The 21,494-nt window shown below is 42.3% G+C and overlaps 1 protein-coding gene and 1 non-coding gene across 3 annotated transcripts in view; both read left to right on the top strand.

Annotated features, from left to right (window-relative positions):
- The window catches only part of EFNA5 (ephrin A5), a 349,074-nt gene that overhangs the window by 179,405 nt on the left and 148,175 nt on the right, over positions 1-21,494 (top strand). The gene's annotated exons all lie outside the window — the stretch shown is intronic.
- Positions 20,243-20,349, top strand: LOC142441952 (U6 spliceosomal RNA). The gene has a single exon (XR_012783228.1). It is a non-coding gene; the product is annotated as a U6 spliceosomal RNA (small nuclear RNA).

Below are 21,494 nucleotides of genomic sequence, written 5' to 3'. Positions count from 1 at the left end.
CAAATCAGTTGCTTCTACCTCTGCTATTGGAGCAATTTACACCCAACTGAGGAGACTACAGGAGGTTCCTAAACCACTGAGCATGAATTGATTGACAGCTGCTGTCTTCAAGTACAACAGAGATGGAGTGAGGGCTTATACAGACTCAGTGGGGTGGGACTTCCCTGTGAATGCTGCTTTATGTCTTTTCAGCCAGAAGCCATTTACATCTGCCCACCATTTGAAATCCCCTTTGACTTTCGACTTCTTACAAAAGGAACTCAAACAAGGGTTGCTGAGGCCATGCATGGCATCATGGCATTTTCCTCATTGCCCCCAAATGCACTTTTTTTGGATGTTTTGTGAGCAAGATCTTAAGGAAAGTCGGTCTTTTCAAATTAAAGTTTTTCAAACCTTACTATGAAGTAAGAGGATGAGAAATTTTTATAATGAATTGTGGGTACAGGGGGCAAAAGGCATGGTTATAAATGCATCTTTGCCCTTTGAACAAACCAGGTCTGTGTATAACTTGCTCGTAGTGCCAGATGATTAGTCAATTTTTTTAAAGAAGAAAATTGATAGATACCCAATAATAGGCAATAACCAAAAAAAAGCATTTCCCAGGATAGTTCAGTGTTATGTAGGAAGTGATGGTATGAATGAATTTAGAACTATGATATCCGACTATTGAAGACAAAGAATTTACAGATTAACTTATCAGTTTAAAGAATTATATAGGGTTTTAAAACTTTGCTTCATTACTTTGTTTTTGTATCAGGCGGGGATACAGCACTGCTTTAATGAATATGCATCATAAATTTTCACAGCAAAATACAATACACTTCAAAAGTCAGTGTATTTTGCAGTTGGATTATGCCATTTCCTTACAACAAAAAAATGGTCAGCCTGCCCTTGATCTCATTATCATATTTTCACACTATGTGAGAGGATTATCTCCTGGCATGCAATTATGTTGAAACAATTATGCAGCCATTGTGATGACCATCTAACCCACATGATTGAATTCACCATTGAGTGTATGAGTCTTTGTATCTGAAAATTGTTTTAAAAGAGAGAGAGTTGAAAAATGTTTCTGGTTATTTAAAAAGTCTGGCTGGAATACTCCGTATCATCCTAAAAATAGCACTTTGGAGAAGTTGGTCAGAACTAGGAGACCACGTTAAAACGGGCATCACGGGAGGTTTATAAAGATGAGGCAATTCTGCTGCTTCTCAGCACCTCTTCCAAATAGCCATGTAATTTTCCAATCATGATGTGTTGAGGCCGCATTTTCCAAACCCTGACCCAGTTTTGCAATGCACTTATTCAAGAATGTTTATTAAGAACCTCCCTACTTATCACGAACGCTGTAAAATTGTCTAGTAGTCACCACTTAAAATGTTGACATTGTAGCATACAGCAAGAGGAGATCATGTAGCATCTTACTAATGGCCTCACTAGTACCATGTATTATTTCATCATTAAACTTTCGCATTTTGAAGACAGGATCCCTACTAGCGGAGTGGTGGGCAGTAGTCCACAAGGTCTGTAGTTTGAAACTACTCAGCTCTGCACAGGAGAAAGATGAGGCTTTCTACTCCTGTAGAGTTAAAATTTCCGAAACACCTAGCAGTTCTACAGGGTCGCCACAAGTCAGCATTGACTCCCTGACAGTGTGTTTGGTTTGGTGGTTTTTTTGTTTTATTGCGTGCCCTTAAACACACATAGGTGAGCATCTACTGTGTGGCCTTCACACTCCAGGATGCTAGCGATAAAGCAAGGAACGTAATAGGCAACTTTCTACCCTCTCTGTGATACATTTTGTCTTTCACATCTACATTTTAAAAACCATTTTACAATCATTCATATGGATATGAGTAATCTTAATGGTTGTAGAGCTAGCTGACCCCCATGTTCTTTTGTATTGAATCTTTCAGCATAAAAGAAGAAATAATTGTTTAAAAGAGTCTAAAAGGAATGCTCAAACAGATCCACTCTCATTGTAAAGTGATACAAGAAAGTTTAGGCAAAATTACATTAAAGACCAACCGGCCCAGCTAGTCAGCATTGTTATGCAGTGACACAAATTCTGATTAGCCCAAGAGCAAAGAGTGTTGAATAAATAAATATTACAAGGTTGGATTGTTAGATTTCTCGGGTGGGAAGTAACCCTGGTTCTTGGCTTCCTACTAGAAAAAATTCACGCCGAAGCCTGGTTTGTGATCCAGGTGGGTTTTTATAAAGGACGAAGAAGTTTCAGGTTTTACAGTCTCAAAAGAGAACACGCTATTTCGGGAATGCTTGCCAAACTGAGAGGAAGCCATGCAGGGGCTCACCACTGAATATGGGCAACCTGGTGGGACTGCTCACCCACATGTGGTGACCTGAGGCCAGGGAGACCGCGCGTGGACCAGCAGGGCTCAGGAGCAGGGTCAAGGACAAATGGGAGAGAAACCAAAGGGCCAGAAGGGCGAAATGAGCCGGCGGTCCTGCAGCCAAGGTATTTAAAAGCTTGATGGTATTGGTAGACCCCATTGACTGAACTAAGCCTACCTGAGCCTAGTTTGGGCCGCCCAGCCTGGGGTGGTGGGGGTGAGGGGGGCACTGAATTGGAGCATGCCCAATTAAAGGGTCCTTATAGGTGTTTAATGCTTGCCTGATTCCTTCCCAACTTTCTGTAGGGGGCCTCGGGCATGGGGAGGGACAACCCTGCCCCTATCCTGCTACCTAACAGTATTTGTTCATATCACAACAAAAAAACCGGAAGTCTTAGCTAGGAAGTTAAGACCAGGATACCTCAAATACCCCTTTCCTCAAAGAAGTAGGTCAGTGTCCATTTGATTATTGCCTATAATAAAGAATTACTACCCCCCAAAAGAATAAGTAAATGCGATGCTTGAAGTAGTTAAGCCTAATACTTAATGATGCTGGACACCAACTAAATTATTAAAATAAATCATAAACACTTATCTAGAATTAATTTGAGATATTTCCTCCTATAATTATTAAACAAGACAATTATGAGAGCTCCTTTTTGACCTATTTTAAATTTATTCTGGTTTTTAAATATTTTCTGCTGCTCAATTTAAGCTTTCCTGTTTTATTAGGGTTTTATGGGAGTGGTAGGGGGTCCTGTGTAGCTGTTTTTCTACCTAGGGAAGTCAGGCTCAGTGGCTATAGGAAGGCAGCACAGATGAATCATTTCCTGGGGGCTTGGATGGGAGTGGGGAGTGGGGGAAGGAGTCTACAACAGTGGTTAGAAACGGTCCAGGGTTGTTGGTGGTGATGAATGCAAAACCTTTCTTACTACGATTGTGCTGTTGAATTGTATGATATGTTAACTATATCTCAGTGAAAGTACTTTAAAAAGCCAGACTATTGCACATACTCATTTTTTATATAGTGTTTTCTGTCTGAAAATACTGTTTTTCTAGCATAATGCGCTCACCTTTAGTTTTTGAAGCAAGTTAATTAGCTCATTGCCATTGAGTTGGTTCTGACTCACAGTGACTACATAGACCAGAGTAGAACTGCCCTTGTGGACTTTTTCCAGGAGTAGAAAACCTCGTCTTTCTCTTACCTTGTAGTTAGCAGCCCAACCTGTAGCCACTAGCCACCAGCAAAAGAACAAGGTAGTCTCTGGCCTTGCTTCAGCCATTGAGATTCAGAAATTGAGACTAAGTAGCCCCGAATACTCACAAGAAAGAAAAGATTGGGGGTGGGGGGACCACTGGTAGTATTAATTTGGGGCCTAGAGTTTTTTGTTTTGTTTTGTTTTGTTTTACAGTGAATACTTTTATAAGTAAGAAAAGCTTTAAAATCAAAGGAAGATATCTGATTAATTTTTTCTTTGCTACTAAATGAATGATCAATTGCCATTGGCCCTATTATTTTAATTTTTAAAAGTTCATAGAGCCACTGCCCTTGAATTTATTCCACCTCATAATGAAGCTAAAGGGCAGAGTAGAAGTGCCCCCTAGGGCTTCCAAGGCCATGGATCATTTTGGAATCAAAGAGCCTTAGCTTCCTCCTGAAGATTGGCTGGTGAGTTTGACCCTCACACCTTGTGATTGGTAGTTTAACCCACCATGCTTCCAGGGCGTCTGAAGTTGGTATAGATATTACTAAAGGGTTAAGATCTGTTTTTAACCAAGAAATTACACTAGAAATTAATTGTCTAGTAGAAGCTTATTTGTAGCTATCAGGCAGGAGAGGCTCAGCCTTGCACCGGACACGAAACTAGGTTTGTAATCCACATAGTAGGAGCTTCCTGTGTGACTGGGGCTCCGTGCAGAACTAAACTGGCCCTCTGAATCTTCTCATCAGTAAAATAGTGTGCATTAGATTACATCTCTTGTGCTTTCATATTCTCTGAGTGGATGATTTATTTTTGGAAAACAAACGTTAAAAACAATACTTTTATTGGGGGCTCTCACATCTCCTATCACAATCCATACATTCCTCCAAATGTCCCCATAATTTTCAAAGCTTTCTTTTCCCACTTGAGCCCCTGATATCAGCTCCCCATTTCTTCGCCCTCCCTCCCTCATGACCCCTTGATAAGTTATAAATTATTTTTCCATATCTTACATTGTGCTCCATCACCGCTCACCCACTTTTCCATTATTCGTCTGAACTTTTTTTTTAATGACAAATCATACTAGCCCATCACCATCAAGTTGATTCTGACACATAATGACCTTAATCAGGCAGGTTAGAATTGTCCCATAGGATTTCCAAAACTGTCATCTTCACATCAACCAACTGCCACAATTGTCCCCTGAGGATTGGGTGGTGGAATTGAACCCCTGACCTTTCATTTGCAGTCTAGCAATTAACCACTGGGCCACTAAGATTCCACAAATCATATCCTAGAAGAATAATCATTTTCCCTTTTGACCTTTACAAGAAAACCTGGAAATGATTTTTTCTATTTTTCCTCTTTATCCCATATTTTGTCATTTACTTTCAGAAATTCAGATTTTTATGCCTAAAGATATTATTTTCTGTATCCTTATTAGTACTTAGGTTAATAGGGCAGCAATCAATGTTATTAGAATGAGTTTTTATTTACATTAAAACTACGAGATAAAATTGTGGGAGAGAGGGATTTTTGCTTTATTTTTTACTTTTGCTTTTTTTCCCCCAAGTGATTTTATTTGAGGCTCGTACAGATATTATAACAATCCATAAGTCAATTATATCAAGCAGACTTGTACATATGTTGCCATCATCATTTTCAACACATTTATCTTTCTATTTTAGCCCTTGGTAGCAGCTCCTCATTTTTCCCTCCCTCCCAGACCTTCTACCCTCATGAACTCATGAGAAGTTATACATGATTATTATTTCATATCTTATACCCTCCGCTGTATCCCTTCACTCATGTTTCTGTTATTTGATGCTGGGGAGCGGGGGCGGGAAGGTGTATGTGTGCTAGACATCATTACTATTGCTTCTCCCTTTCCCCCCCTCCACCCATCCTCATGGTCTAGCTATTCCTATTTCTGTTTCTGAGGGAGTTAATGTTCTGGATTCCATGTATTGAAAGTTCTTATCTGTACCAATGTACATATTCTGGTCTAGTAGGATTTGTGAGGTAGAACTGGGGTCATGATAGTGGGGGGAGGAAGCATAAAGAACCAGAGGAATGCTGTGTGTTTCATTGGTGCTATACTGCACCTTGGATGCCTCATCCCTTCTGTGTGGCCCTTTGGGAGGCAATGTCCAATTGTCTACACATGGGCTTTGAGTTTCCACTCTGACCCGTCTCCTTCACATTGATAGAATTGTTTGGTTTTGATCTTCTGATACCCAATCATGTCAACGTCTCGTGATCTTGTGATCTTTGCGCCCCTGCTAGGTAGCCACTTTATCTTCAAGCCTTTAAAACCCCAGATTCTATATCTTTTAATAGCCAGGCACCATTAGCCTTCTTCACCACATTTTCTTATTCATCCATTTTGTCTTCAGGTATTCTGTAGGGAAGGTGTTTCTGCAGAGAGCATATTTCAGGCTTCTTTTTTCCTAATAAATGTGGATTCATCCTCAGATATTGAATATTTTCCCTTTCTAATCTGCCTTGTCTTGGCACAAGGGACTCCATTTTGAGTTTGGCGCCTCCACCTTAGCTCTCAGAACTCACCCCTCGCTGGCCTCCCCTCCCCTCGCTGAAAACCACAAGTTCTGAGAACCATACATCCCCAGAGCCAGGATGTTCTTTGAAGATACGTGTACTCCACCCGTCCCTGACGTATAGATAGTTTGACGATCGCTTCCCGTGTGAAACCCCTGTGCTGTGCGCACGTCTCTCCAGCTGTGCCTGCCAGAAGGGGTATAACAACGCCGCCAGAACTTCCCCCTGCGCGGCTTCAATGGCTCAATACCCTGAGTTGCTGAGCCCGCCCGCAAGCTTCTCAATAAAGCCTGCTTCTAAAACTCTGCCAATTGGAGCTTTGGTTCTGTTTCGCACCCCAATAAACCTTACATTCTTTGTGCCGAAACCCGATATAGGCGTGTGGCTCCCCCCTCCTTTGGGGATCCCCTCAGAGCCCCCTATCTCTCCTAAATCTCCAGGACCTTTAGGTGCAGCGCCTGGAATAGGCGTGCTGCTCCCCCCTCCTTTGGGGGTCCCCTGAGAGCCCCCCTATCCCCTTGCCTTCCGTGCTTGGACATGTTCAAAACCAGTCTAGGGCTCCCCTGGTGAGCCTTTCTCTCTCTCTCCCGCACTCCCTCTCTCTGTCTCCCTTTAACTCCCTCCGGACTAGGTTTCAGCTTTTGAGCTCAGGCGGGAAGACTAGTCCACGTCCCTTTTTCCTTACAGGACCTGTCACAGATAGAGACCTGCCTGGGCTCTTTCTCGGCAGACCCTCTAAGTTTATTAAAGAACTTACCTACATTTCCCAAACGCATGATTTAACCTGGCATGACATCCAAGTGATCCTTGCTTCCACCCTCACCTCCGAGGAACATGTGCGGGTGTCCGATGCCAGCTGCCAGCTAGCAGACAAAGACCATGCTATTGACCCAAATGTCCCCTTGGGGCCGCATGTCATCCCACTAGAGGACCCCGATTGGAATTACCAGGTCACTTCCTCATAGAAACCTCATGCTCAGATACCTCATTAGAGGTCTGGAAACAGTCTCTAACAAGGTTGTCAACTATGACAAACTGAGAGAAGTTACTCAAAAGGCAGATGAGAACCCTGCTCTTTTTCTTAACCGCTTCCAGGAGGTACTCACAAAGTACACTCGTTTAGACCCAGGGTCTACAAGCCGGGCCTCCATCTTAGCCTCTCACTTCATCTCTCAGTCAGCCCCTGACATCAAAAAGAAACTGAAAAAGGCTGAGAGGGGCCCTGAAACCTCTATATAGGATCTGGTAAAAATGGCATTTAAAGTTTTCAATGCCCGGGAGGAGACGGCTGAGGCCACTCACCAGGCGAGGGTCCAACAGATGGTTAGCCTCCGTTCCCAAGCCTTGGTAGCAGCCCTAAGGCCGGCAGGTAATCCTGCCCATCGCCACACTCCCCAGGGGACCTAGCGCCTACTGCCAGGAGCCTGCTTCAAATGTGGCTGGGACGGCCACTGGGCAAAAGTTTGCCCCAACCCCAAGCCTCCTACTGAGCACTGCCCGCAGTGCAAACGGCCAGGCCACTGGAAGTCGGACTGCGAAACCCTGGCTCTGCCCCCGGCCCCGCAAAGCCGAGGCACCGAGATCCAGGACACTCCACACGCAGAGCTGCAAGGTATGGAGCTGCTGGGATTTATGGACTAAAGAGTCCCTGGCTCCTCGACTCCGGTCACCCTTGCAGAGCCCAGGGTCATGCTCCAGGTAGCGGGAAATCCATCTCTTTCTTGGTGGATACGGGCCTTACTTTCTTCGTTTTTGCCCTCTCACTCGGGCCCTAATTCCCCTTCCCAGGTCTCAGTTATGGGAATAGACGGGCCCCCCTCCACTCCGCAGAAGACAAAACCTCTCTTTTGCCAATTTAGTCAACTCCCATTTTCTCACTCCTTTTTAGTTATCCCCTCGTGCCCTGCTCCGTTGCTGGAAAGGGATATTTTAACCAAGTTACATGCTGTATCTCCTCCAGCCAGCAACGCTCTCCCCTTTATCGCCCTCTTAAGTCAGGCCACCTCCACAACCTCATCCCCACCCCCAATCAGCTAGTTGATACCTGAAGTGTCTCCTGAAGTCAGGGATATTAGTACACCCGCATTGGCAAGTCACCACGAGCCCATCCTAATTAAGCTAAAAAACCTAATATGTACCCTAACCGTCCCCAGTTTCCAATTTCAAAAACCCACCGACTAGGCCTAAGGCTACTTTTATTGCAAACAAAATTAAATTGTTAGGCAGACCCAAGCAGAAGTAAGGAAAGAGTTAAAGTTTGTGCAAGATAAAGTTAAACTGAGTCAGAAAACTGAGTATGCCCCAAACCAGTAAAGAAAGATAAGGAATGTGATAAAAAATGTGATGAGGATGTGGCAAAGATGTTGAGAGAAATGTGAGGAGTATGTGATGATGTGATGAGGACGTGATGTGATGGAGAAGGTGATAAAGTTGAAATTGTTCTGAGTGATAACGAAATTGAGATTGTTCTAGGTGGTAAGCAAGTTGCGATTGTTCTGGGCAAAACTGTTCTAGGTTTGCAATAAGAACAGAAGAAGGCGGGATGATCCCAACCTTGCATAAAGTTCAGCTTAACCAAATGTTCCACTTCTGTGCCCTGCAGCTTTGGGGAGAAACCACAGCTTCAGCATATAGCTGCCTTTTAACTCTTCAGTGTTAGCTATAAAATAAAAAATGGGGGATTATAGAGAATCACTGAGTTTTAACTGAAATGTATTGGTGACTCTCTTAAGAAACTGTGTCTTTATGTTTTCCCAAGTTCTGAGCCGCAATGAGTAAACTTAAAACACATCTGCCCTTGTTAAGATAAGATTAGTCCCAAGGAATTGTTTGTGCTTAGAGCAATTCTATCAGGATTCACGCAGTTTCCTCGGCGCTATTATAATGCTTCCACCCAGCTGTGCAGCTCCACCAGTGCCCTCACGCAAACTCAAGCTGCCCCAAGTGGATACTTTTTTTGGTGCAACGCACTTTGTCCAGAGTATTGTACCCCAACATGACAACTCACCACCTTTGCCTTCTGGTCACCCTAATTCCACAACTCACTATTCACACACCGGCCGAATTCCAAAGCATATACACCCAAGCCCACCTTCCCCCAACAGGAAGAACAAAAAGAACAATTTTTCTTCCGTTGGTCACAGGACTATCGCTCGCCTCCTCAACAGTAGCCTTGGGACTAAGCGGAGGGGCCCTGGCACATTCAGTCCTAACCACGGACAGGCTAGCCCTGCAATTCCAACTGGCCGTAGATGCCTCCGCCGAATCTCTAGCTTCATTGCAAAGACAAATAACCCGTTGCCCAAGTTTCTTTACAGAAACGCTGCACTTTAGACCTCATCACGGCTGAAAAAGGAGGAACTTGCCTCTTCCTTCAGGAAGAATGCTGTTACTACATCAATGAGTCGGGAGTAGTGAAAACCAACATGCGAACCCTGAATAAACTAAGCCATGAACTGCGAAACACCGGACTAAAAATGGATGGGACCTCATCCTGATGGAGCTCTTCCTTGTACCCCTTCTTAGCCCCCATATTAGGGCCCATAATTTTAGTTACAATTTTACTTTTAATTGCCCCTTGCCTTATCCAGCTCTTGCAGAGTCGACTCCGTGAAATCACCCGCATAGCAGTCCACCAGATAACGTTACAGCAATACCAACCTCTCCACCCTGTGCCAGGGCAGAAATCCCAGTACTCTGCTTAAAAACTCCACCACTTTTCACAATAAGGCAGAGTCTGGTATGCCTGGTCTTGGCACAAGGGACTCCATTTTGAGTTCGGCGCCTCCACCTTAGCTCTCAGAACTCACCCCTCGCTGGCCTGCCCTCCCCTTGCTGAAAACCACAAGTTCTGAGAACCATACATCCTCAGAGCCAGGATGTTCTTTGAAGATACGTGTACTCCACCCGTCCCTGACCTATAGATAGTTTGACGAGAAGCCCCTGTGCTGTGCGCACGTCTCTCCAGCTGTGTCTGCCAGCAGGGGGTATAACAGCGCCGCCAGAACTACCCCCTGCGCGGCTTCAATACCCCGAGTTGCTGAACCCGCCCGCAAGCTTCTCAATAAAGCCTGCTTCTAAAACTCTGCCAATTGGAGCTTTGGTTCTGTTTCGCACCCCAATAAACCTTACATAATCTCTCTCTTTTCCGCATCCCCAGTTTTTTCTTATGATGCTGTTCTTCTCATAATGTTTTCTCACAGCCCAAATAATAAATACATTCGAGAGTCCTTGACTTGACCCTGAGGGAACTGGCTGCTCATTCTCGTCGCACCATCTGCTGATGTGTGCCTCTCCTGCTTCTCGATAACGTCCAGGTATCTGAATCATTTCCATCTTTGTAGGTCAGGGAGGTAGGTTCAAGCGCATCTTCAATCCATACTGTGGTGATAACCGTTGTTCTTATTGAGCGTTATCATATATACCCCAATGCATGCCACTGTGCCAGCAGATTATGGGTTCTTTCTCCAACTAGATGATCATGTTCTGAAAGCAGGTGAACTCTTTATTTACTAACCCTTAGTGGGTGTTTTGGGTATGGCTTGATGAAGTGGGGTTGTTTTGTTTTGAAGGAAACTTGGCGGCACGGTGGTTAATGCTCAGCTGCTAACTGGAAGGCTAATGGTGTTCATTCCACCAGTTGCTCTTTGGGAAAAAGCTACGGCAGTCAGTCTGTTTCTGTGAGGATTACAGCCCGAGAAACCAAGTGCAGCAGTTCTATTTTATCTGGCAGCGTCTCCATGAGTCAGAATCGACTTAATGGCAAGGGGTTTTATCGGCTGTTTGAAAGAGCCTAGTAATACAATGGGTAAGTGCTTGTCTGATACCCACAAGGTCAATGGTTCAAACCCACCTGCTGCTCCACCGGAGAAAGATGTGGCAGCCAACTCTTGTAGAGATCCCTGCATTGGAAACCTGGGGGTCATTCTAATTTGCCCTACAGGGTCACAGTGAGTGTTTTGGATTCAGTTTTTATTAGATGCTTAATATCCCCAGTTGATGAGAGCAGTTTGCTCAAATTAATAGAATGAGTAAGCGGTAGAGCTAGGGTTTGAACACCAATTTTAGTAGTTTGTGACCAACTACTAACCTACAATTGGCAGTTCAAAGCCATCTCAGGGTGCTTTAGGAGGAAATCCTAAAGATTATTGTCAAGAAGGCCCTCTGGAGCACCGCTATTCTCTTTCACATGGGACTGGACTCAGTTGATAAAAGTTTGGGGGCGGGGTGGGCAGGGTGGAGGGCTGTTTATTATCTGTGCTATTTTTGTGGGCCAGGCTCCAGATATTAAAGAGAGATAGATCGTGTAGGCAAATAATTATATGTCTGATAAAAATGCAGTATAGTTTAATATGTAGAAAACACCTTTGGTGGGCCACAGAACGGGGTGGACAACTGTTCTTGAGGGAATCCAGGGATAGTTCATGGTAGTGGGAGTCATTCGGGCATGCATGCCTAAGAAGGCGGAGTGCTTCTCTTCGCTTCCTCGGGGCTGTGGGTTAGAGCAGAGTGTATCGTTGTTGCACATATAAGCTGGATGGAGTTAGGCTTTCAGGGTTCAAATCTTGGTTCTACTACTTTATTTGTTCTGTCAACTTGAGCAAGTTACACTTCGTTTTTTATGCTTCCTTTTTCTCAAATGGTAGAAAGTGCTTTTCTCAAATGGTAGGGGCTTCCTGCTCCTGTAAAACGCTCTGCCCTGCCCTTTAGGGGTCTCTGTGAGCTGACATCAACTTGATGGCAGTGTTTTTTGTTTTGTTTTTTTCTTAGAGTAAAAGGTGATAATAACAATGATGATTTCCCCCTAGATGCTGTACGGGGGTGGGCAGGAAGGCTTTAAATGAACTAATTTCAAGTAATGCATTTATAACAGCAAGGCGTAATAGTGGTTAGTTATTATTTTTATATCTACATTGATTAATTTTCACAGTCACATGTATACAGAAGGTGCTCAGTGAATATTTTCTGATTGGTTCGCTCTTACCACTGATGTTGGCCAGTTTTACCTGCCACAAAAGCATAGCCTTATTTCACAGCAATATGCTACTTTTTTTTGAGGGTATGGTGTGTGTGTGTGTGTGTGTGTGTGTGTGTGTGTGTTGATGGTGATATGTACTGCATTCATTTTGGCTCACTAGGGGAAATTTTCCAAATCTGAGATCAATGACCTGAAACTCCTTGTCTGCTGTGATTTCCAGCTGCCTAAATTTTTGATACAGGCTGCCGTAGGCAGTGTTTGCAGATTTGTTGCATGAGGAATCAGTACATAGCACACCTTGTAGCCTCGCATCTCTTGGGTAGGACTCAGTTTCTTCTGCACTGACATGTATGTGAAATTAATGGCTGGGATGCAGGAAACTCTATGACCTTTTAACATAAATCAACTCATATTATTTAAAATTACCTCTTCTGTAATGAGCAGGTTTGTTTTTCTCCCGCTTGCAGATATATAATGCCTATTGCTTCACAAATTATGAACTATGAATATTTACTTAACATATAGCAACACCTTCATCTTAAAATTCATAGCATTTTTGCCAGAAACGTAGATTATTGCCAAGTCCTTGTTAGGTAGTTCTTCTTACAGGGCTTGTCTTTTATTATTAATGTCACGGTAGTTTTTCAGAATAAATTGCATTAAAGGTACAGAAAAAACAAAGACTCCTTTATATACTGCATATCTGGCTATTGAAACTATAATTGACTAATAAATATGAAGGTACTATAAGGCCATGATTTGTACTATTAATTACATGGTAGGTTTTTCTGTTATGATCTATATTTTTTAAGCATTTTAAAGTAAAATATTAAGAGTTATTCCTAAAGACTAAATACAAAATCATTACTAGAATAATAATGTAAGCAATTATAATTGTACTTCGACATAAATATGCCAGAGCTTTTTGTCTTGGTGTCTAAATAGGCGTCATCAACACTTTTTCATGTGTTCTCACCATGTACCTTGGGGATAGGTAGAGAGGCTGTTCTACTGATTTTACAGATGGGTAAACTGAATCACAGAGTAGTTAAACGATTTGCCCAGGGTTATGTAGTAATTAGATATCTGTATTTGTGCTCTGTTCATTAGATTATTCTGCTACTCAAAACACTTAATCCAGTAAGCATATATATTATTTATACTTCTATAAGTTGTTCCCTATAAGAAGAGCCTTTTGTAAGAAGGTCTCAAACATAACAGTAGCTGTGGGGATGGGGCAGGCGTAGGCGGTCCTTCCTTCCCCTGTAGACAGGGACCACTGAGTGAGAGCCAATTCAGTGGCACCTACCAACTGCAACATAGACAAGATGCATGTTGCTTCTAAAACATTCAAAATGCCATCTTTTAACTCCATTTTCCTTGATATTTTAGTAAGTTGGGTCTAATTTCTAGTCACTAACAAATGTGTCCTCCCAACGCAGAGTACTGGCATGTGTGTTTGATTCATGTATTCATTCATTGTATTCATTCTGGGGGGAGGGGGAACGACTCACTCCATTTCAAACCAGCCACCTTTAAAAAGAGTAACTTAGAAAATCCTCTGTTGTCCCATTGATTCCAACTCAGGCAGCCCTAGGGAAGAGAAGAAAGCTGCAGCCCTGGGTCTCTGAGAATAGAAATCTTTGCCGGAGCAGACGGCTCGGCCTTCTCAGGCACAGTGACTGATGGATTGGAACCACCAGACTCCTGGTTAGCAATCCAAAACTCCATCCGCTGCACCAGAGGGCCCCTTGGTTATGTTCAATCGCAAACTTTAGCATGAAGCTCCTTTACAGGGCTTGTCTTGTATAAATAGTTAAAAATTTTCCCCTGTCCAAGGCAAGATTTTCTTTCTGCTCCCAGAAAGACTTAGGGTGGGGAGTTGATCCTTTGCACCTCAGCAAGTTCCTTACAGCAGAGTTTGTAAAGGAGCTAAAAACTGAGCACGTCACACACACCCATCGTTGAAACTGCTAGTGTGCCTGCTGCTGCAAAGTCCAGCTGTCAGTTTTATTTATTTCCGTGTTATTAGAATCAAGTGGTTATTAGTCTACAGGTAGTGATGTAATGCACGAAGTGGTTGCGTGTTAGGTTGCTGACTGCAAGGTAGGCCGTTCAAAACCGCCCCCTGTGCCCCCCGAGAAAGACCGGCCTTTCTGCTCCTGGAAATTGTTTGGCTTTCTAAAAGCAAAGTTACAGTCTCCGAAGCTCACAGGGGGCAGTGCTCCCCTGTTCCTCCGGGTGGCCCAGAGTCCACTTTAACTATATGGCAGTTTTTTCTCTTGGTTTTGGTATTCTGTTTTTAATAATTTAATATCACAAATAATGAATGGCGTAATCAAACATACACAAATGAATATTTTTAGTGCTGGATATGATTTAAACACTATTCGAAACTTAGCTTTTTCATTTTCTATTTGTGTTTTCGTGGCCATTTCTAACGGGTACATAATTGCCTCTGTTGTTGCGAGGTACAACCAGGTTGGTTCTCACAGTGACCTGTATGCAGCAGAACAAAACAGGACCGAGCCCTGGGCCATTTCCCAGACGCCTCGGGGTCATTGCAGCTCATGGAGGGACTGCCGCTCTTCAGCTCACCCTTTACTTTTCCAACTATGACGTCCTTTCGCGGAAATTGGTTCCTCCTACCATGCCCCAAATATATGCTTTTAAGGCGTTTTCTGGCAGATTGGTATATTTTTCTCCAACATTGGAATTCAGAGGTATTGATTCTACTCCTGTGTTCCAGATTCACTGTCCAGCTTTTGTGTGCATGCGCTTGTGAAGATACTGTGGCTTGGGTCAGGGCCCCTTTGGAGCTTAAAGTGACCTTTTTGCCCTTCAACACTTTAAGGAGGTCTTTTGCAGCAGCGTCGCCTGTTGCAATACCTTGTTGATTTGACTGCTGCTGTCCTGGATGCGGATTGTGGATACAAGTCAAATGAAATCCTCGGCAATTTCTGTCGATGTTGCATTTCAGTTCAGGCGTGAGGATTTTTGTTAACTTTATATCGTGGTTGACTATGAGTTTAATTTTGTGTTTGTTTGTGGTAACGGTAATCTTCCTCGGTAAGCTCTTCAAGCCCTCTTCACGCTCAGCAAGCAGACTGCGTAAGGCAGGTTGTTAATGAGCCTTCTTCCAGGCTTGGTGCTGCGCTCGTCTTCCTGTGGCCCAGCTTCTCCAGTTAGCACACAGATGGAATACTTGTGGTGAAAGGATAGAACCCGATCATGTATTTGCTTATATTAAATCACACAGTATCCCCCTTATTCTGCATGAACCACAAGTAAGTATTATGGAATTCCCATTCTTTGAAATATTATCCACAGTTTGTTATGTTCTACACAATAAAATACCTGTGCATAGTCAGTAAAAGACAAGCGTACACCTTTTTGGCATTCTCTGATTTCAACCAACATCTACTGACAGCAGAGATACCTCTGATTTCATGTGCTTTTTTGAATAGTTTGAATTTTTGATAGTTCTGTTCATGTACTGCTACAACCATATTTGAAGTATCCTTAGTAAATCTTTACCTGCATGTGATATTTATGGTGTTTTGTCAATACATTGTGCATTCTGGTGGGACTCCTTTATTCGTAATGGGTACAAATATGGATCTCTTCCAGTCAGATGGCCAAGTAGCTGTCTTCCAAATTCTAGGCATAGAAAGTTGAACACTGATATCAAGGAGTTCAAGAAGAAAAAATTGAAACTGATTGTGGTAGTAATTGTACAATACTGCTTGATATTAAAATATGGAATATTATAATATCTGTTAGAGCTCCCAATAAAAAGATTTTTTTAAAGGAAGTTGAGCGTGTCCATAGTTGTATCTGATTGTTGAGATACCTCAGTTGGTCTTTTCCAATAGGGTTTTCCCATAACTTTCTCACTGTGACTTCGAATTTTCCTTTCAGGACTGTTGGTTTTTGATCATATGTTCCTGAAAAGATTGAATACCAACCAATTAGTTTTTTGTTATGTTTACTCTGAAGTTCTTCAATCTTTCTGTACTTCCTGTGATTTTTCCGTACTTCCTGTGCTGTTCGATACTTTTGCCTTAGAATCTTTCAGTATTGGAACCTTGAGGCTTGAATATTTCTAAAGTTCTTCAAGATTGAGAACTGCTAAGCATGTTTTTATCTCTTGATAGTCTAACTTTTGGCTTTCGCATATTTCATTATAACATTTACTTTGCCATTGAAATCTTCCATTCAGCCTTTTAACTTTTTTCCATTAAAATTAAAAAAAAATCTCCCCCTGTTCTCTTTAGTTATTCTAGATGCAAGAGCATAGTTTAAAGCCTCTTCTGAGAACTTATTGGTCCATTTTTTCCATCTCTTCATAACCACCAGCTTTCTTCATGTGTGATGACATTGATGTTATCCCACAATTTGTCTGGTCTCACTCATTAGTATTCAAGGAGTCAAATGTTGATTTGGTCTCTAAATATAGGATCTACACAAGGTTATAATTTGCGCTTACGAACTTACTTAAACTCATCAGCTTCAACTTGAACCTGCATATAGCAATTGTAGTCTTTGTCCTTGTTCTCACTGATGATACTGAGTTTCTCTATCATCTCTTTCCATGGATGTAATGCAGTTGATTCTTGCATATTTCATATAGTACGTCAATGTTGTACATATAGTCTGTCTCTAGTATGTATAGTTTATGCTGTTGTAAAAAGGTATTTGCAGTGATTAAGTCATTGATCTTTAAAAATTCTATCATGTGATCTCCGGTGCCAATTTTTTTTATCAGTAAGGCATGTTTCCCCATCATTGATCCTTCTTTGTTTACAGCTATCACAGTCCACGCACCAGTAATTATCAATACATCTTCATGATCTCTTTAATTAATTTCAGATTGCAGAAGTTGGTAAAAATCTTCAGTTTCAGCTTTTATGGTGGGTGCATAAATTTGAATACTAGTCAGATTAACTCATCTTTTTTGGTAGGATATTGTCCTGTCACTGACCGCATTGCCTTTGAGGATAAATCTTGAAATATTCTTTTTGTCAGTAAAGGTAAAGCCATCTCGCTTCAGTTTGCCATTCCCAGCATATGATTCCAATTCTGTCATTCCTGTCATCTGACTGTTCAAGATGACTAATACCGTTCCATATTCATCCATGACTCGACTGTTGACCTGCCCATGTTCCACTTCATTTCTGACAACTTCCAGTTGTCCAGCATTTGTTTTGTGCATTTCATATTCTGTTTCCTAATGGCCGTTTGCAGTAGTTTCTTCAGTCAGATTTGTCCTATATTATCAAGTAAAGGTTCCCAAAGCCTTATTCCCCAGAGGGTACTCCATCCACATCACCGTGACCACTTCTACTTTGATCAGGCAGCTCTTTCTTGGTCATGTTTTCAGTGTCTTCCAATTGGGGGATTCATCTTTTGATCGAATCACTTCAATAACAGTGAGTTTGGGTTTCTTTTTTGATGTTTCTCTAAGTGGGCAGTCCTGCCTCTTTCAAGGGCGGGGGTGGGGGTGGGGTGGACACTGGAAGGATCTCGGAGGGCCGCAAAAACAGAGACCTGCACCTTATCCTGGATTGTGGACTCCAGTGTGAGTGTGTTTAACCGCCACGGGGCTCTGAGGAATTTTATTTTGAAAAGAGGATAATGGGCCAAATGAGATTGGGAACCTATGCTGTATCAGACTGTACTCTGCTATTCATAGGTTTTATCTGGCCAGATTTTTTTTCAGACAGATCTCTATGACTTTTTTCTCATCTTTTTTTGAGTTTGGAAACCTATCCACTATGGATAAACCCTGCTGCTATTTTAAACATGCGTGGCATATGACCCCTGGTATCACCGCACATAAGACAATCACAGTATAACAAAGTGACAGATGAATGACAAATAATATTAATGATCTTGAGGATAACAATTTGAAAGTCACTGCTGACAATTTGGGTTAAAAATGGCCGTATCTGTTAAAACCTTATCTCTCTAGAACTTAAGTGCTTTTACACACTTTGCCTCATTTATTTTTACTGCATCCTTTTACAGTGATTTGCATGGGTGGCACAGCCATGCAAATGTAGGTAGTGAAATCAAGACGTGGGTTAAATGATTTACTCTTAATTTTATGCTGACTTTGTTTTTTCGGGCAATTGCTAAGGCTTTGTGTTGTCATCATTTTAAGCAACGCATAATTCAAAATGGTGAAGTACTCTGGATATAGCTATAGAAACACCAGTGCTTAAAAGATCTAGATTATTCAGAGACGTTCATGATTCTTACTTGCTGTATGATCGTTCTTAAGTGAACCTAAAAACAATTTCTGCTGAAAGTAGAATGATTAAAACTGTTGACATTTTAACAGTGATCGGAAGGCGTAGGCGTTGCAACTGGGCAAGGCTTCTTAAGAAAGTGAGAGAGATTTTTTGTTCATTACAAATCAGGGTACAGAGAGATGGCACCGACTCTAGAAATTGTGGTAGTGAGGAGAGATGATCCTTAATAGTAGAACACAAACTACCAGAAATAGATGACCTATTGTCGTTGAGTCTTTTTTGACTCATAATGACTATTCAGGACAGAATAGAGAACCCTCTGAGAGGGTGTCCAAGGCTGTACACCTTTAGGGCTGCAGACTTCTACATCTTTTTCTTGTTGAGCGGTGATAGTTTGAACTTCCAACCCTTGGGCTGGCAGTTGAGCAGTGGGCCACTTTGTCATTAGAGCTCTTTAGAAATAAATGCCTGCAGTAAATAGTGAAGTTCACAGCAGAGATTGCTCCCCTTGTCGACCTTTTCCCAACACGCTGTGATGCATTTTGAGCTCTTCCATTTTAACTTCCATTATCCAACCACCCAAGTTCTCAATTCAATTGCAGACTCGGGCAAAAGCCAGTAATTCTATTTGTTTTGGGTAAATTTAGCAAGCTGCTCCTGATTACACCTTAGCCAAGGACCATCTGTTGACTGGCATGCCTCTCCGGAGGAGGGGTTTCTGTAGGCAATGAATGGGAAGAGGATTGGAGCGCCTGTGCTATTAGGAAGCAGATGCACTGTATCAGGGATAGTCCTTCGCGTCTTTCAATCTGCCAGCTCTCTGTATTGATGGAGCGTCGACTGCCTGCGAGTCATTCCATCCTGAGGCAATGAGAAGGCTCTCCTAGGGACCATTTATCAAGTGCTTCTACTGGCATTTGATGGAAAGGAATTTAAAAGTCATAGTTTGATACTCGTAGAGCATAACCACATTCTCCTTTGCACCTCCCCAGTATGTATGCTTGCGTGTATAGACCAACCTCATGTACACCCTATTCAGCAACTATCGCCATGTGCTGTCAAAAACCGCACAGATGAAACAACAGGATACAGCTGTGTTTTGCAATGAACGGCACAAACCGTCCTAGTGCCAGGATCACACTTTTTTTAAAGCACTGCTTTCCCCACTGAAATTACTGCTGGATCATTTACATCAGATGGGGAAGATGTGCTAGATAAATTCAGCATGTTGGGGAACGGTTTTGGTGCTGACTGCGGCATGATGCAGGTTCATTCTAAATGATGATGGTTTTGTTAGCTCACAGCTAAGATGAGACTCTGGTCTCAGAATAACAGAGACAGCAGCTTCCTGTTACAGTGAGCCATGAGGGAGGAAATGAATTCAATGAACATGAATTAGCTTCATCTCGTTTTCTGGAAGAATTGGAGGAGGAAGATGAGGGAAGGAGGCAGTAGCGTGTCCGAGTACTTGAAGGCTGGAATTGGAGCAGGGAAATGAGAGAGTGGGTTTTGGCCTGAAGTTGGGAGAAAAGGACTACTCTTCGGGCTCTCAGGTGCAAGTCGGTGTAGTTGGGACTTCCGATAGGAAACGCCTGGGCTTCATCTCAGCTGGCCATCAGAATTGAGCTCAACGAGCCCCCTTTGAAGCAGGCCCTTTCAAAGGGGGTTCCCAGTTACAATGCCTTTCTTGAAGGCAAGGAAGAGTTTAAATTTGATACAATCTCTCCAGTTTTGAAATTGCCACTTCTCTTCCCAGCTAGTTGTCACCTATCATTTTACCTTTGTGGCTTTTCCATCATGCCATGAATCACAGCGGATCTCACCCCTCCCTCCTGGTCGCTTACATATCCAATCAGCATTCTCTGATAGTCCAGTTACGGAAATCATGGCAGGGTGCTCGCTTCGGCAGCACAGATACTAAAATTGGAGCGATACAGAGAAGATTTGCACGGCCCCTGCGCGAGGATGACACGCAAATTCGTGAAGCGTTCCATATTTTTCAGCACTGGTGATGAAAACCCTCCAACGGGCTACAACTCGCTACTGGTTTGGGAAATCAGGGCTCCTCCACTTGCTAATACGCTAGTGTAGACCAAGGTCTGAACATCTTTCCTTTCCACCTATTTTCCTAAAGAAACAGTTGGAATAGGGTTCTGTTGCCTATGTGTTCGTGAAATGTATTGGGATATAGTAGGCTTCCATATTGCATTTAACTTGTTTTTGTAACTCCCAGTTTTTTTCCGATACTATTGATAAATAAAGTAATAAAATAAGAAGAAAAAAAAATCACGGCAGGTTCAATGAAATCAAGGTTGATACCACAACAGAGATGTGATACTGTATAAACTTGAGTACACGCCAACCTGAATATCAGCCGGGGCAGCTCATTTTACCACAAAAACTGCATAAAATGCTGAAAAACTCGGCTTATACACAAGTATATATGGTATGTATCATAAATCTTACTCAGTATGCATCTTATGGGTATCTTAAATCTTACTCAATAGTAGCTGTATTAAAATAATGTGTAAAATTGTAATTTTCAAACAAATAATGGCCATGCAACAACGTACTACAATATTTCTTCAAACATCAGGATCCATCCTAAATGTGAAAGAATTGTTTCTCGGAATTTCTCTAATAATCAGAGCAATTTGATTCATCGCCACTGAGCTGATTAATTGAGAGTCTGATTTGATAAGCTGTAACATTTGCACTCAGATATCTCTGCTAGAACAGGAGATAAAATGTTTAGAACTGCAGATCATCACCACACCACAAGATGATGGTTGTACTAATAGGATAAGAGGTTTGATTTGCAAATAAAGGTTATAGAGATTTTGATTTTGTAGCTGTATTGATATCATAATCACCAGGCAGTAAGAACTACCCTGAATGAATAAAGGAATATAATCAAGGGGACATATTTTTAAAAACGTATATTTTATTTACTCTTGGTGAGTAGGGCTTACTCAATACACTCTTAAATTGTTTCTACAAAAAGTCTGCCTTTTAGGAAGTGGCCCTTGGTGGATACACTGTGGAAGACCTACGGACATTGTTCTCGTGGTAGTTGATATAATACAACACAGTATCTCCTTACCTACTGTGCTGCATGCTCCGAAACAGGAAGTGTAAAAGCAAG

Source organism: Tenrec ecaudatus, chromosome 2 (genome assembly GCF_050624435.1).
Source record: "Tenrec ecaudatus isolate mTenEca1 chromosome 2, mTenEca1.hap1, whole genome shotgun sequence".
NCBI lineage: Eukaryota > Metazoa > Chordata > Mammalia > Afrosoricida > Tenrecidae > Tenrec > Tenrec ecaudatus.
The sequence above is the reverse complement of the archived record's forward strand: the minus strand, read 5'-3'. Positions and strand labels throughout refer to the sequence as shown.